Below are 12,017 nucleotides of genomic sequence, written 5' to 3'. Positions count from 1 at the left end.
AAAAAATTTTTAAAATTTAAAATGAAAAACACCGCATACAAAGCTTAAATGCTTTGTGCTATGTTAACCAGGGGTCTCAGACACACGCACCGGCACGCACTTTAATGTGGAAATTTGATGTTAGTGCGGCCCGCGAGTTTTGAATGAATGGCGCTTGATAGCGTCATACTTGCCAACCCTCTCATTTTTTCCGGGAGACTCTCGAATATCAGGGCGTGATGGCACTGCTTTTGGCGCCCTCTACAGCCTGCCCAAACAGCGTACCTGCTCAACCACATGTAGAATGCAGTTTCAGCTTGCTCACGTAAGTGACAGCAAGGAGTACTAGTTCAACAGCCACACAGCTTACACTGACGGTAGCCGTATAAAACAACTTTAACACTGTTACGTTACAAATATGTGCCACACTTTGAACCCACACCAAAAAAGAATGACAAACACATTTCTGGAGAACATCTGCACTGTAACACAACATAAACACAACACAACCAATACCCAGAATCCCATGCAGCCCTAACTCTTCCGCTCAACCAACGCACGGAGGGGGGGGGGGGGGGGGGGGGGGTAGCGGGGGTGTATAATCTAGACCGGAAGAGTTAGGGCTGCATGGGATTCTGGGTATTGGTTGTGCTGTGTTTAAGTTGTGTTACGGTGGGATGTTCTCCAGAAATGTGTTTTTCATTCTTTTTTGGTGTGGGTTCACAGTGTGGCGCATATTTGTAACGTAACAGTGTTAAAGTTGTTTGATACGGCTACCGTCAGTGTAAGCTGTGTGGCTGATGACTAAGTATGCTTTGCTGTCTCCTATGTGTGCGAGTAAAAGCTACATACAACATGTGGCTGGGCTGGCACGCTGTTTGTAAATGCTATAGAGAACAATTACTACAGTGCAATTAGGGCACTCCCTTAATTTAGTAATTAGAGTGAAAATAGGATTAGATTTTCCCTGGGAGTTATCTAGGAGAGGCACTGAGATCCCTAAGTCTCCTGGGAAAATCGGGGGGGGGGGGGTCGGCAAGTATGCAGCTGAGCCGCATCAGAGTGGTCAAAGAGCCGCATGCGGCTCCGGAGCCGCGGGTTGCCGACCCCTGCTCTAACCACAAGGCCACTGAGTGCCTTTTGCCAAGTGACGTGTGACGTGTGACGTCAGCGAGAAGCCAGAGTAGTATTAGCTCACTTTAAATTACTTTACTTTAAATAAAACTTAAAATATCTGTTATATGCAGTTGAGATGTTTCATGAGAACAGAGTGCACATACTGTATTGGTGACTTTAGGAGGTGGTGCCTGTTGCCAAGTGACGTGTGACGTCAGTGAGTGGCCAGATTACTATTAGCTCAGCTGTGTTTGTTAGCTCAGACTGACGGCAGCTCTGTTGAATATTTTCAGTGGATTGTGTTAGTGCGAGTCAATTAACAGATCGCATGTGCTTTGATGGCTGTCGTCTCCTTCTTCACAAATATGGCAATGTAGGATTGCAAGTGTGTCACTTAAATCATCGATTTGTTGTTCATTATTCCCTCGAGGTAGTAGTGTATATGAGTGTGTATACTTCCATGTTGTTTACTGTTTGATGTTGCCTCCTCCTTTTTAAAATTAAAGTTCATTTTAGTGTGATGCCGGTTGTTGTTTCATTGGTAAAAAGGTGTCTTTTTGCTGTGCTTTTGACGCTGTCCTGTTGACAAACGACCACATCAAAAGAAGTGTGCCACGTTACATCCAACGCCTGGTATAACAGCTTTGTAAAGTACATAAAGGTAGTTAATTAGATTACTTGTTACTAGTAAAAGTAAGAGTGTTAGTAACGCCATTATCACACTGAAGTTATGTTTTCCCCAGAGCTTTGAAAGTTATGCAATGTTTGCATCACACACTTTATTTTGACTGCATATGCTATGGTCAGTGATCAGGCCAATACATATGCCAGTGCAAAGATGAGTGAGGAGAGTTGATTTCTTCAAAATAAACCCCAACTGGACTTAACAATAAGCTTGTTTGTTTAAGCAACTGGTTTAAAGAAGAGTAAATGTAGACGTGACTTATGTTTATGGATGTGTTTAGTACATTATCTACGTTAGCACCTTGTCATTTGCAATATTACTACAGACTTGGCCAAAATGTGCACATCAAATCATACTGTTACAAAGTTTTGAGAAAAATAAATTCAAGTAAAATAATTTAAAAATGTTCTTGTATGACATCCCAGCAGGCACAAGACATTAAAACAATGTTGATAACTTGTTGAATTAGGTCATGATGTTGAGCAACTCAAACATAAGGTTGAAACAACATGCTTTTTGACGACGTTTAGTCAATGTTGGGTTCTGACGTTGATTTTAACTTTTAAATTTGGTCATTTTCCAACCAATATTCTACAACACAAATACAACGTTGAAACAACATGCTTTTTGACAAAGTCTTTTCAATGTCAGGTTGTGGAATTTGGTCAGCTCCTAACCATCAACGTGGATCTAACATTAGACATCAACGTTGTCTCAATTTACTAACACAACTATTTTGTAATGTTGTTTCAAAGTCAGTTTTAAAGGAAATGTACTGTATGTATAAAGTTAAAGTTAAAGTACCACTGATAGTCACACACACTTTAGGGTGTGGTGAAAATACCCTCTGCATTTGACCCATCCCCTTTTTCCACCCACTGGGAGGTGAGGGGAACAGTGAGCAGCAGCGGTGGCCGCGCTCGGCAATCATTTTGGTGATTTAACCCCCAATTCCAACCCTTGATGCTGAGTGCCAAGCAGGGAGGTAATCACGACCTACTGATCTCAGGGCGGACACTCTAACCACAAAGCCACTGAATCAATGTTGTATTAATGTCTTGTGCCTGCTGGGAATCTGGCAACAAAATTAAATTTGCATCAAAACAATGTGGTAAATTTTAAAGTTAATTTAAATCATGCAAACAATGAATTAACCGTGGTTAATCCAGATCGAACAACGTTTAAAAGTGATTAATCAGAATTTGTTTTCTAATAATACCTTGACAGCACTGATTTTTATTCTTCTATTTACAAATTAATCATTAAGAATGTTGCCATATTACTTAGACAATTATCTGACCAGTTAATACAGGTCTAATGATAATCTTAGAAGATATTATTTCTAGTGTAAAATTGTAAACATCCCGAGGTCTGCAAACAACCTGCAGTGGTTTGTGTCTAACATTTAACACAATTACCTATCTACCACACTGAGCATTTGGCGGGAGTTCTCGAGGTGCTGGTTGATGTGTTAATGATTCCTTATACAAGCTAACAACATCTGCTGTTTTTCAAAACTTACCAAGTAGGTAAAACCCACAATGCTAACTGAAGAAGCAGCCAGAGAGTGCAGATCTTTCCAGGCCCAATTTCCCAAAAGTAAAAAATACCTGAATCCAAAAAAAAAACCTGATCCAGATATGTCCCAAAATATAATCACTTGATCCCGATCCCATTTTTCTGTGATTTCCTGAAAGGTAAATACAATTCACCAATAACTTTTTGAGCTATCTATAGAATGCAAGAAATGTAGAGAAGCCTCTTGTCAGTAATCCACTGTTTTTGTCTCTGTCGATGGAGGATGGGCCAGTAACAAAAGCCTGGTACATACTCCCGTGTCACGTAAAGTTAAGGGAATATTTTCCCTCCTTTGAGCAAAACGGAAGGCCTTAAAAGTTACTAGCTTTGGCCTTCATTTTGTTCGACGAGATAAACACAATAAGCTCACCCTGTTTTGGGCCCAAAAACACACATATTACTCTCTCCAGTTTTAATTTTGCCAGGAGTGAGAGAGGACAAAAATGTGTGTGTGCTCATTATAAACGCAAAGTTAACTGTCGGTTTTGGTCTCCGCAAAGACAGAGCATGTAAGGGGGGCGACCATTTAAGAATCAGAATCAGAATCAGAATAGTTTTATTGCCATTGTTTGAGAACGGGTTCACAAACTAGGAATTTTTCTTGGTGCAAACGTGCGACATAAAACACATATAACACATATTTGGTAATAAAAAGAGCTGTAACTGAGCTATCAGATAGACTTAGAAGGAATTCAAGGAGCTGCTGTTAGGAGTTATTGTTCATTTGCCTGATGGCCGAGGGGAAAAAACTGTTCAGGTGGCGGGAGGTGTGGGTCTGGATGGAGCGTAGTCTCCTGCCTGAGGGGAGAGGGGAGAATAGTGTGTGTCCAGGGTGAGAAGAGTCAGCTGTAATCCGACCCACACGCCTCCTGGTCCTGGAGGAGAACAAGTCCTGGAGGGATGGGAGCTTTCAGCCAATCACCTTCTCAGCAGCACGTACGATGCGCTGCAGTCTATTCTTATCCTGGACTGTGGCGCCGGGGAACCACACTGTGATGGAGGAGGTCAGGATGGACTCTATGATGGCTGAGTAAAACTGCACCAGCATCTCGGTCGGCATCTTAAGTTTCCTCAGCTGCCGCAGGAAGTACATCCTCTGCTGGGCCTTCTTGATGAGGGAGCTGATGGTCAGCTCCCACTTGAGGTCCTGGGTGATGGTGGTGCCCAAGAAACGGAAGGAGTCCACAATGGGAACGGGGGTGGGAGAGACAATCAGGGTGAGGGGGGATGGTGGGGCTGTGACTTTCCTGAAGTCCATGATCATCTCCAATGTTTTCTGGGCGTTCAGCTCCAGGTTGTTGAGGCTGCACAAGGACGTCAGCCGGTCCACCTCTCTCCTGTAGGCGGACTCATCGCCATTCGAGATGAGCCCGATGAGGGTGGTGTCATCCGCAAACTTGAGCAGTTTTACGGATTGGTGACTGGAGGTGCAGCAGTTTGTATACAGGGAGAAAAGCCAGGGGGAGAGTACACAGCCCTGAGGAGTACCAGTGTTTGTGGTTCGACTGTCCGAGACAATCTTCCCCAGCCGTACGTGCTGTCTTCGGTCTGTCAGGAAGTCATTAATCCAACTGCAGAGGGAGTCGGGCACGCTGAGCTGGTAGAGCTTGTCTCGTAGCAGTCCAGGGAGGATGGTGTTGAAGGCAGAGCTGAAGTCCACAAACGGGATCCTAGCGTAGGTTCCTGGGGAGTCCAGATGCTCCAGGATGAAGTGGAGGGCCAGGTTCATTGCATCATCCACAGACCTGTTGGCTCTGTAGGCGAACTGCAGTGGGTCCAGGAGGGGGGCGGTGATGTCCTTGAGGTGGGGCAGGACCAAGCGCTCAAAGGACTTCATGACCACAGACGTCAGCGCGACCGGCCTGTAGTCATTTAGTCATGTGATCCGTGCTTTCTTGGGGACAGGGACAATGGTAGAGGTCTTAAAGCAGGACGGCACTCGGCATAGCTCCAGAGAGGTGTTAAAATGTCAGTGAAGACAGGAGCCAGCTGGTCCGCACAGTGTCTGAGAGTGGAGGGGGAGACACCATCCGGCCCGGGGGCCTTCCGCGTATTCAGCTTCAAGAACTGCCGGCGTACATCCTCTTCTTTGATGGAGAGGGTCTTTACAGTCTTATGATGTTTTTGGAGTCATGTGATGTCATTGGAGTCCTTTGAGTCCTTTAATGAAGTGCTGGCATTGGTGGGGAGGGTGATGGTGGGGGGAGCATGGCTTTGATGAGCTGAAGGCCGTTCATGACGACAGTAATGTGTGTTGAGGCCCTGAGCGAGAGTCCGGTCATTCAGGGCCTGGGGGGTTTTGGGCTTATAGTTCGTAAGGGCCCTTAGACTTCTCCAAACTGCCGCAGAATCATTGGAGCGGAAATGTTCCTGTAGACGGTTAGAGTACACAGATTTAGCTTTCTCCACTTCCCTGGTGAAGTGGTACTTCGCTTCTCTGTATGTACTTCGGTCCCCGCTTCTCCACGCAGCCTTCTTCTTCTTGCGCAGCTGTCGGAGCTTGGGTGTGAACCAGGGCTTGTCGTTGTTATAACAAACCCTGGTGCGCGTTGGAATGATGCGCGCCTCATTGAACTGTATGTATGAGGTCACAGTGTCCGTATACTCGTCCAGATTGTTTGTGGCCGCTCCAAATGCCTCCCAGTCTGTCGTTTCCCAACAAGCACGCAACTCGTCCACAGACTCGGCGGTGAAACACTTAATGTTCCTCATAACAGGTTTAGCCAGTTTCAGTCTCTGTCTGTATGAAGGGATTAAGTGCACCATCACGTGATCTGATAGTCCAAGAGCAGCGCGCGGGACTGCATGAAAAGCCTTGCTCAATGTAGTGTAGCAGTGATCCAGCGTGTTCTCCTCTCTGGTCGGGCATTTAATAAACTGTCTATACTTTGGTAATTCCTGGCTCAAATTTCCCTTGTTAAAGTCACCAAGCACGATAACGAGAGAGTCAGGAAAAGACCATTCCACATGTAAGATCTGTCCTGCGAGCGCGCGCTGAGCGTCACGCACGTCCGCTCCGGGCGGGATGTAAACAGCCACTAGAATGAATGAAACAATCTCACGCAGTGAGGAGAAGGGCTTACAGTGGATGAAGAAATATTCCAGAGAAGAAGAACAGTGTCTAGAAATCATTGTCACGTCTGTACACCAGCTATTGTTGATAAAGAAGCAGAGACCACCGGCTCTTTTTTTGCCAGAGAGCGCCGCGTCTCGGTCCGCGCGGAGGAGATGAAAGCCCACCAGTTGAAGCGCGCTGTCCGGGACACTTGCGCTCAGCCAAGTCTCCGTGAAGCACAACACACAAGATGAGGAGAAGTCCTTGTTCCTTCTCATCAGCAACGCTAGCTCGTCCATCTTGTTGGCAAGTGAGCGGACGTTGGAGAGGAAGATGCCTGGCGTGCGTAATCCCCGTCCGCGAAGACGGACAAGTGCGCCCGCTCTCTTTCCTCTTCGATGCGGTTTCCCTTTTTTGATCGCAGAATGGACCAAATCCGCAGCTGACGCTAAGATGACTGGTAACAAGTCCATAGGGATGATGGATCTGATGTTCAGTAGCTCTTCACGGGTGTAAGAGCACCCGGAAACACAATTTATGTACAAAAACAAACAAAACAGAGCGCACGAGAGCACCGAGGCAGCCTTCATCGGCGCCATGATAGAAGGGTCCGGACTTTAGACTGTTCGGTCTCCTCTCTTGCGCTGTATTGCTAATGTTTGTATGTTTAAATTCTAGTCACCTTTCATTATTTAGACATCCTTAGAACTTGGAACTGCAAAATAGTTAATTTCGTAGCTTGATAGCTTGACGGCGTCTTGATTCGTTTTTAGCTCTTCCGCAGGGGGCTGGCGCATGACCTGCAATTCTCTTCCAAAACACTAAGGGGCAACCACAGTTGTTGTTGACTTGTTATTAACTTCTTGAGAGAGAGAAAGAGCTTACTGTGTGTAGTAGTAGTAAACAATGATGACACCCAATTTAGAGTTGGAGCAGGAACCATGAATGTACACAATGCTTCGAACCAGGAAGAGAAGACGTTTGCGAAAGTGGGCTGTGTGACACTTGAACAAGTCGAGGCAGCGGACGGGCGAATACTTTTACCAGGCAGGTAACCACGGAAACGATGTAATAAACAAGCTGACTAATCACAGCTCCATGCCGCGTCGCCGCTGATGCAAAGCTATAATTTTTTTGGGGGTCCAGTCAGAGTCTGTGGTAATGAACGCAGGGGGGGAAGCAAGACGGCGTCCCTTACTCAAATTAGATGATGCAAGAATACAAAATATACCAAGCTCTTTTTTTTTCCAAGATGGCGCCGCTGTCGTGGCTGCTGTTGACAGGAGCTCTTTGGTTTTGTGTCTTCATTTTGTGTTCCTGATGTTTCCCTCTTGTTTTCATGTGGTTGTTTTTTTTTTTGCTTTTTGGTTCGGGACTCTTTGGGACTGTGTGACAAGGGTTGGCATTTTCGTGGCTTCTGCGGTGCTTTTTGTGAACTTCTGGATTCGCCTCCCGGGAGGTTTTTGGCCATGGAGACCAGCTGCTGGGTCTCTGCCACACCAGAGTCCAATTGGAGAGACTGGAGGAGATGCGGATGAAGAGACAGGGCTGCGGAGCTAGCACTGAGCGCCGGGACAGACAAGCTTCACAGTGTCTTGGCTGAATGAGCAGGTATCGGACACCTCGGGTTCTTTGGACGTATCCTCGCTCATCCATGCAGACTGGACACTGGCCAAGAGTTGGTGGGCGACCGTTGGTGGAGTCGGCTCTTTTGGTTGCTTTGTTGGGTCTGCTCCTGTCTCTGGCCATGCTCACCCCACACCAGCAGACGATGGCGTGAAACACTGCAGAGTGTATGTTTTTTTTTGTTGTTGTTTTACTTTTGTGGCTGTGTGTAGAAGTGTCTGGTTGCATCAGTTCTGCTCTTTTAATGTCTTTAATGTCCTTTTTGTTCTTTGATGTTTGATGTTTCCCTCTTACACACATGTTTATGTGTGCTATGGCTATGAGTTTTTTTCCCTCTTGGCATCAGTCTGGACCTCCTCTCCAGGGGCCCAGACTTAGACTGAATGTATTTATTTTTTCTCCCCCCCGTCACCAGCGTTTACCTGTTTCTCACCTTTTTTTGTAAGGGGCGCCGGAAGTTGGCAGACCCGTCAGCGATCCTGTTCTGTCTCCCTGTAATGTTTGTCTGATCTTGAATCGGATTGTGCTGAAAATGTTAATTTCCCCTCTGGGATTATTAAAGTATTTCTGATTCTGATTCTGATTCCATACACATAAGTTGGAGCTTGTGCAGTAAGCCAATGGTAACGTAGTAGACATGATCCAAATCAGCCCCAAAATGTATTCACTTGTTGCATTTGGGACATTCCCTGAAAGTTTGATGAACATCCACCCATATTTTTTTTTCCAGTTAAGTAACAAACTAACATGTAATAACATCAAGAGTAGCATTCCGTGGACTAAAGACTTTCAGCTAATGCCAAAAAGTTTTAATTTTGATGAGCACTAAATTGTGAAACGTCATACTTCTGACTGGTAGGGTGTTTTTGATTGCATCTAAGGCTATGTCTACACTAAGCCGGATAACCTCTTAAACAAATAATGATTTAGTCTAAGCCCCGTTTCAGCCACACTAAACCATCGTTTAAGGTTGCCCTCCTTGGATAATTTTTTACACGGGTAAGTGCGCCGTCTATTTCTTGAATCTACGGCTCTTAGCTTTGTATGGACTCATTGATCGTTTAAAAACTGAGTTCGGAGAAGAAGTGACACCAGAAAGACACAGGAAGTAACATTAGAAAGAACGCGCCAGAGCCAGCTTCATAACAACCCGTTCGGTAACTCGGCGGTAACCCCTAGAAAGATGGAGGTGAGTCATCCAGACATGCCCGTGTTTCTCCTTATCTACATGTACAGGCGCTTTTGGAAATCACACATCAATACCTTAAGAGAAGGAAACGCGCGATTGCAGCTATTTGGGATACAACACATGTCAGACGGCAACATAGCAATGTTGAGCGACGGTTTTGGATTAGCCCTGGAAAAACGGCAGCCTGGTGGAATATGTTTGTTACCGAGTGTGTTGTGTCAGAGGAAGGGCAAAAGAACTTTCGAATGTCCAGGTCAGCTGTGATTCTACTTAGTGAAAAACTTCATCCATTTGTCGAAGGAGAGACAACGACAATGCCGGCTCCCGTGGACAAGGGACATACTTGCCAACCCTCCCGTTTTTAGCGGTAGAATCCCGATATTCAGCGCCTCTCCCGACAACCTCCCGACAGAGATTTTCTCCCGACAAACTCCCGGTATTCAGCCGGAGCTGGAGGCCACGCCCCCCCAAAAAAAAGTCTGCCGCAGCTGCGATTGGACCTGACCAGCCTCCGGGTACAAGTACTGGAGTACCAATTGCTTGCTACGGAAGATCTTCCCCAGGAAGCAAGGATTGACCGGTTTTGGGCCATGCTAGGGAGAGATGGAAGATTCCACACTCTCGTGCATTTGATGAAAGCACTTTTGTGCGTGCCACACAGCAATGCATCATCAGAGAGGGTGTTCAGCATGGTTAGAGAAATAGTGACAGAGAATAGAAAGAGGATGGACAATTCAACCCTTAACAAAGCATTGTACTTTCAAGTACAACAATGTGTAGATGAGTGTTGTGTGTGTGTGTGTATATGTTTAAAAAAATGAACACTAAAATTCAAGTATTTATTTTATTTATATAATAAAATCAATATATATATATATATATATATATATATATATATATATATATATATATATATATATATATATATATATATATATATATAAACGTTGTAGAAACAGACGTTCATTATGCTTGATTAAATCATGAATGAAGTGTTGCAACAGCGCCTGTTGCTGGCGAGAAGTGGTATGTACTTTACCTGCGGGAAGTGCTCAGAACTGTGACACCTTCCAATTGATAATCCCGTGACCCAAGTGGACTCACAGTCTCACAATTTGCACTGTCTTGCAGGACACTGTAATAAAAGAAATTCATAATCCACCTGGTGCCAGTGATATGTTGAAGCGACAGCAGTGTGGAGCTGCATTTTGCCACATACAGTTGTGGACCGTCACATATATATATATATATATATATATATATATATATATATATATATATATATATATATATATAGATATATATATATATATATATATATATATATATATATATATATATATATATATATATATATATATATATATGAAATACTTCAGTTGGTGAATTCTAGCTGTAAATATACTCTCCTCTTAACCACGCCCCTAACCACACCCCCGCCCCAACCACGCCACCCCACCCCCCCGACCAAGCCTCCCCCCCCCACCCCACCTCCCGATATTGGAGGTCTCAAGGTTGGCAAGTATGACAAGGGAAGACTACGAAAAATAGCGAATGCATTTGGACTGGCAAAGCAGACTGTCAGTTATTGTCCGCCATGTATGTCGAGCGATTACTCAACGTGTAGATTTGTACTCCATAACTATTGTGAAGCCACGAAGTGGTTGCGGCCGTCGAGTACGACCGCCAATTTCAGCCTATAAGCACAGTGTCCTTTTGTTGGTTGTTGTAAAATGTTCTTTATCACATTGTTTACTTTCACGCGTCCATTAAAGATATGATTCATGTATGATGGCTCAGGTGTGATTCACTACAATAGTCTAACAGCTGCTGATGGTGAGGCAAGCAAGGTTTACTGTTAAAAGAAATTTGGCAATAGTCTACATTGAAACACAGTGTAAAAATACACTTCCAGGTCAGAGGTGACTATGACACGCGCATTTTTTTCGCGCATGCATACTAGGTCACGTTGCGCCAGCAGACGGAGGGTTTTGAGGGGGTCTTAAACGACCATTGTGTGTGTGTGGACAAGGATAAGGTTAGGTGGGATTCACCCTGGATAACCTTAGTGTAGAAGGGGCCTAATTTAGGTTATCCTACATTTAACAAATGTGTTTGTGTATTGCCGCTAACTAACAAACGATACCCCATTGATGGAAAGCATAATAGATCAGTCCTCCAACCCTGAAACTAAACCATTGCAGGTCATCTCAAGTTGTAATCTTTTGCATTGTGCTATCTGTGCGTGACATGAGCCCTTTTTTGTTGCAGAAGGTCAGCCGGTTGAGAGGCTAATGCGCCAGGATTTGACCGGGTGAAGATGTCAATGATAGTTCCCAGTTTGCCACTAACATAGAAGGCAATAATCCATAATCCTCCAGCTACAAGTATTACCTCGTCTGTAATGGCTTTTTGGACCACTCGGCTTAGGCCAACACAAAAGCAATGGAATGGAAATGTGAGCACAAAGATTCAGCACTACAACGACTGCAGGTTCTTAGTGGCGGTTTCTCCATCGGTACTGGTGATATTAATCATAGTGAGAGGTCATTATGGTGCTCTTTGTTTTACCCTTTCTCATAGAGAAATATAATTATAACTTCCACAATACATGCATGTTTCACGGGGCATGTGTACTAGCAAACAGGGGGGGGTGAAATGCAGACGAAGCCATCAACGGCAGTAATTACATGCAGAGTCGTGGTAGGGGGGTGGTGGTACTGGGTAGTATGAACCAATAATCACAACCAGCATTGAAGCTAAAATCTGATTAAACTACTAATGACCTG

Source organism: Entelurus aequoreus, linkage group LG06, assembly GCF_033978785.1.
Source record: "Entelurus aequoreus isolate RoL-2023_Sb linkage group LG06, RoL_Eaeq_v1.1, whole genome shotgun sequence".
In the NCBI taxonomy this organism is placed as follows: Eukaryota; Metazoa; Chordata; class Actinopteri; order Syngnathiformes; family Syngnathidae; genus Entelurus; species Entelurus aequoreus.
This window is presented reverse-complemented; position numbering follows the sequence as displayed.